The sequence below is a fragment of the Triticum aestivum genome, chromosome 5B (genome assembly GCF_018294505.1).
Source record: "Triticum aestivum cultivar Chinese Spring chromosome 5B, IWGSC CS RefSeq v2.1, whole genome shotgun sequence".
Lineage (NCBI taxonomy): Eukaryota > Viridiplantae > Streptophyta > Magnoliopsida > Poales > Poaceae > Triticum > Triticum aestivum.
This window is the reverse complement of record NC_057807.1, coordinates 433156026-433161445: the sequence shown is the minus strand read 5'-3', so window position 1 is coordinate 433161445 and position 5420 is coordinate 433156026. Positions and strand designations below refer to the sequence as shown.

At 48.3% G+C, this 5420-nt stretch overlaps 1 long non-coding RNA gene across 1 annotated transcript; it reads left to right on the top strand.

The window, feature by feature from the left end:
* The first annotated feature begins 348 nt into the window (after nucleotides 1-348).
* On the top strand, nucleotides 349-1371 carry LOC123116327 (uncharacterized). The gene is made up of 2 exons (XR_006457035.1): nucleotides 349-737; nucleotides 839-1371. It is a non-coding gene; the product is annotated as an uncharacterized lncRNA (long non-coding RNA).
* The last annotated feature ends 4049 nt before the right edge of the window (nucleotides 1372-5420 follow it).

The following is a 5420-nucleotide window of genomic DNA, read 5'->3' as shown; positions in this document are numbered from 1 at the left end:
AATCATGTACTTATCATAGGTAAGTTGTTGGTATTGACTCTCAGTTGCAGTTGAAAATTTTCTTGACTCTAAAACAAAGTGAAAATGTTTTAGATGTCATGATGTTGTATTATAATGTATTCAGCTCCTTACTTCCCTCATTATAATTGAATATGTGTAAATTATCCAAGTCCAAGAGTTCCGTTCTGGGGACAGCTTGCTTGTTCTCAAAGAAATCTTTGGAGTCATAGAGTATGGCTAAATCTATGTTGTGGATTATCATCACAAATTTTATACCTCAACTGGTGCTTTCAATACTACTGCCATAACCATTGTTTCTTATCCTATTTTCATCTGAGAAGTGGATGAGCTCGAGGAGGTGTTCTAAGCCCACGCCCCTTTTCCCCTCCCCTGCTTCTCCGCTGCCGCCTCTTTCTCCGCCAAATCCACATCACCGCCGTGCCCGTTGCCGGGACAAGGACAGGGGTGGAGGCAAGGGAGAGAGGGGGGTTGACTCAGCAGCGCCGCCTAGCAGTGTATGGGGGGTCTAGATGAGGGGAGTGCGGCACGGTAAACTCCTCCCCCGCTACAGAGCAGTCCACGATGCGGTCACTGTCGTCCTCACCTTCTAGCCGTCTGTGATGTTGTCGCCATCGCCCAAGCCCCCTCGCCACACAGTACACATAGATGGGAAAGGCGGTAGGATGCAGCAGCTCGCCTATTCCTTGCTCGCCGCCGATTCCAAGTGAGAAGACAAAGTGAGTTCAAATCTGTGTCTTTCTTTTTGCCCCGTCCCTCCCATGAATTTTGCTCGGATCTTGGTGAGCTCCTCAACCACCTGATTTCTTCTTATTTCAAGTGTGCACACCTTTAGCTCGACTTGTGGCGGCGGCGAATATTACTAGAGCAGAGGCACCTTTCGTTTTTCGTCCTCTTCGTTGGTGGGAAGGCGAAGCGGATTGGAGGAGGAAGCCATGTGAACTTGGTGAGAGAGGAGATGGGGTAGGGCGGCAAGCTGTGTGGGACGACTCGGCACTGGTGGACGCCTTGGATCACACCGTCGCCACCTAAAAGATATGCGCCCTCGCCCCCCTTTGATTCTCTTGCCCTTTCCGCCTTGCTGGGAGAAGATGTATGTGTGTTCTGTTTTAGACAATGGCGTTCATGTAAGCGCGTTCACGTCATGTTCCGTTCTGCAATGCACAAGTACTATGTTCTCTTTTATTTCTGGAATCGTGTCTATTCGCACAAGTACTATGCACACAGTAGCTTTGAATCTGTTAGTGAAGTTATTGTATGGTAACGGCGTACTTTTATGGGTAGATTAATAGAATGGATCTGTATGTGCTATAGATAGCTAATCCTTTGCAACAATTTGATAAGATGCTGAAATCAAAGGTATGGCCTCTGTTTGATCAGTACGGTATGCTATAAAACCGAGAAGAAGAGGAGTATGGGTGTGATTTGCTTCTGTTTCGTTATATATTGTAGGCTCCGTTGGTACCAAATTTTGTTGACATTGTGGTGTAAATTTTTGCTCTTGCAATTTGTCTCTTGTAATTATCTTGAATCCTACAGTCAGTTGTGCTTTTGGTACCAGGTGAGAGTTTGGTCCGGCAATTTTGTTCCTACAGTCAGTTACATTTTTCTTGTATGAAATTAAAGTGCCGTAGTTTATCAATATCACCCGGATCGGACCATCTGACATTTCATAAGCTTTATCAGTACTATGTTCTCCTTGGCTGTACTGCTGCTCCAACTGAAGGTTTGCTCTCAGTTTCAGATCTCCATGAGTTATTCTAGAATCTGTTATGCTTTTTTACATTGAATTCCTTGGGTTGAAACTGTGAGCTGGCCTATTTTTAATTCGAAAATATATCTGCTCTGCTAGAGAAGGTAGAATGACAAGGTTATTAAGATGTTTTACAGTATTTGAGATGCCCCTTAATTACTAAGGTACGCTCACAAGCTTGGGTCCTCCTCCACAAGAACTCGGGAAAGGCATCATAAATTCCTTTTTTGCAAGACACCGGCAACTTCAGATACGATTGGCCATGGTGGGCTCTCTATTCTTAGGAGACATGCTGAAAAGTGTCTTCCTCTGCCAACTAGCATTGAGAGCATGTTTTTTACTCTAGTTGATGTCTACACAATTTCTGGCTTACTGAACAGTATCGTAGCTTTGCAAGACATGTCTCAGAATCCCTCATGTCAAGAACTGGTAGCCAAAGATCTTCATGGAACTGAGTGCCATTTTCGTCACATATTTCGTGGTGATTTTACAATTTGAGCATTCAGCTTGAATACCCTTTAAACATTCCGTCATGTGTTCTTATTGTTTTGGTATAGCAGTAAATGTCACAAATGAATGTTGAATTATTACCACTGCAGAAACTTGCAGCATATAGTGATTCATTACTTCTTGAGTATGTGTGAACTGTATCCATGTCTGGTTCTATCTCATGCCTTTCGGTGTTTTGTGTTTCAGATGCTCTCTTTGTATTTGAGTGTCATTTATTTAGTTCTTTCAAAATTTCTTACATGCCATGTTCATGTGTTGTAAGATATCAACAAAGCAAGTGGAATGAGCGCTTACCAATCTGGCGCCGCCTGATTTCCTCTCAGAGGCGCCACCGGGTGGCGCCCCAACCCCTAGTTCACAGGAAACAGCACCGGACGCAGTTGTGAGGTCAGGGAGGAGCGCGGAAGGGCCGTGATGAAAAAGCGTCGTGTCTAAAACTAAAACTGTTGGGCATCCTACGCGTTGCTCATCGGCATCGAAGGGCTGCTAGCGACAGTAACGGGGAAGAGGCGGCTAGGGTTTGGTCGGGAGGAGGGATAGACCACTCGCGTGGAGCAATACATACGTGCGTTTGGGGGTACTTGTGATTTTGCCAATTCCTTCTTTAGAGCTCAGAGAGATAACTGCGCAGATCACACCTGGGTGGGGCCACTCATCTCTACTCCTAATGTCTGAGTTGGTGAATAGCCTCCATGGTTTATTTTCGCTGGTTTTTTTCGTCCCCCCTCCCACCATCTCTCCCACTTTAATTTTTTTCTCCTTCGCAACTAAAACCGAATCGCGTCCGATCCTCTTTCCATTTATTCGTGCTTGCTTTGGCAGGTGTCGATCGAATTCAATCATGTAAATATTTGGTAACTAAGAATTCAGAAATCTATAATACCTAAATAGTTGATCCCCACTATCCTATTTCTCTTGACATGCAGCATGTCCACCTCAGCAATAGTGCCACCTCAACAACCATTTCCTTTTTATTTTCATCAAACTGTCTGACTCAACTCTGGACATCGTTTCCCGCAAAAAGAAAAAAACTCTGGGCATCGCTTCCGTCTTCTGTAACTGACGCGTTAGTGCAGAAGCCCAAGACCAGCCCATCGGTCGATCTTCTGGTATGTTAGTCTTCCGGTCTTTCCCTATTATATGCATCAAAAACCAATATCATGGCAGCAGAACGGGCAACGGCGACACCCTCATCCCTACCGTATCGGATACGCCACGGTCGCCATCAACCAAAAGTCATACACCACCGACTGGTGGTCTGTTACCCACCGCTCTTTCATGCACGCACGCACGAACACCTCCGCGCAAGCAAGGGCACCTCAGTCAGATCTGGTGCAGCACCACCTCCGCCGCCATCGGCCAACTAGGATGGAACTTCTGTGCTGCAGGCCGCCCCCACCCCACGGATCCAGACGCGTCGGTCAGATTCGCCGTCAAGATGAGAAGAACTTGCCTCGGGACAGTGCCGCTACCCTGCAGCCTCGATGCGCCCAACTCCCGGTCACCTCCACCATGACCATCCTTTCCAGAAGCATGGACGACGCCGGTTCTCGGACGAATTTTCCCCGCCCCTGCGAAATTGCCTCTTTAAACAGTGTGTAAGGGCATATTTATCCCTTAGGTGTTTTGGTGATTGATGACAATGCTTTTGCAGACTAATCGTGTGCCTTGAGTTTCTTAGATACTTCATCACTAGGCACGAGACGATTCGGTGCCCCTCGGAGACTATTGAAGTCGGCGTTGTTCTACCTCTTTGGTGGATTTGAGTCGTAGGAGAGTCGTACTATTAAGAGGGGGTCCGCGTCGGAAAGGTTTGGGTGGAATCAACACGTACACTTGTCCTACCTTTCCTTGCACTTTGGAGCATCTCTTCGTTATCCTAGTTGTGCCGAAACCTGACGGCTACTGCTGTACTTGCGATAGTACCGCAAGTACCAGTGGTAGTACCGCTGTGGGTCACGGTAGTACCGCTCCTCTGGAGCCGTAGTACCGTGGCTCCCAGGCCTAGTGCCGCTCCGGTACGGTAGTAGGGGCGGATGTAATTTTTTACATCCGCGCCCTCCACGGTAGTACCGCTCGCTCAGCGCGGTAGTACCGCGGGAGGTCACGGTAGTACCGCTCCCTAGGAGTCGTAGTACCGTGGCCCTCCTACCTTGTACCGCAGCGTCACGGTAGTAGGGGCGGATGTAATTTTTTACATCCGCGCCTCAACGGTAGTACCGCGCTTCGTGCGCGGTAGTACCGCGTCGGATTTTTGCACCACCTCATTTTCAGCGGAATTAGGCACGGATGTATTTTATTTCATCCGCGCCCTTCCCAGGCAATGACTTTCCTGCCTTGCGGTAGTACCGCAAGGGGGAGCAGTAGTACCGCACGAGCGGTAGTACTGCACCCTAGCCAGGCAAGTTTCGGCCTCTGCTGCCATCGCGGAAGTACCGTGGTCCGTCACGGTAGTACCGCGCGGCCTCGCGGTAGTACCACGCCCCTGGAGCGGTAGTACCGCGTGTCGCGGGCTGAACATGTGGATAACGGTTGGATTTGTCCCACGGCTATATAAGGGGCGTCTTATTCCTCTAGTTGACTACCTCTTCCATCTCTAAGCTCCATTGTTGCTCCAAGCTCCATTTTCGCCCGATCTCTCTCCCTAGCCAATCAAACTTGTTGATTTGCTCGGGATTGGTTGACAAGGGCCCGATCTACACTTCCACCACAAGATATTTGATTCCCCCCACTTATCCCTAGCGGATCTTGTTACTCTTGGGTGTTTGAGCACCCTAGACGGTTGAGGTCACCTCGAAGCCATACTCCATTGTGGTGAAGCTTCGTGGTGTTGTTGGGAGCCTCCAATTGTTGTGGAGATTGCCCCAACCTTGTTTGTAAAGGTTCGGTTGCCGCCTTCAAGGGCACCAATAGTGGAATCACGGCATCTCGCATTGTGTGAGGGCGTGAGGAGAATACGGTGGCCCTAGTGGTTTCTTGGGGAGCATTGTGCCTCCACACCGCTCTAATAGAGACGTACTTCCCCTCAAAAGGAAGGAACTTCGGTAACACATCCTCGTCTCCACCGGCTCCACTCTTGGTTAACTTACCCCTTTACTTGTGCAAGCTTATTTGTGTCTCTATCTTTGCTTGATCTCGT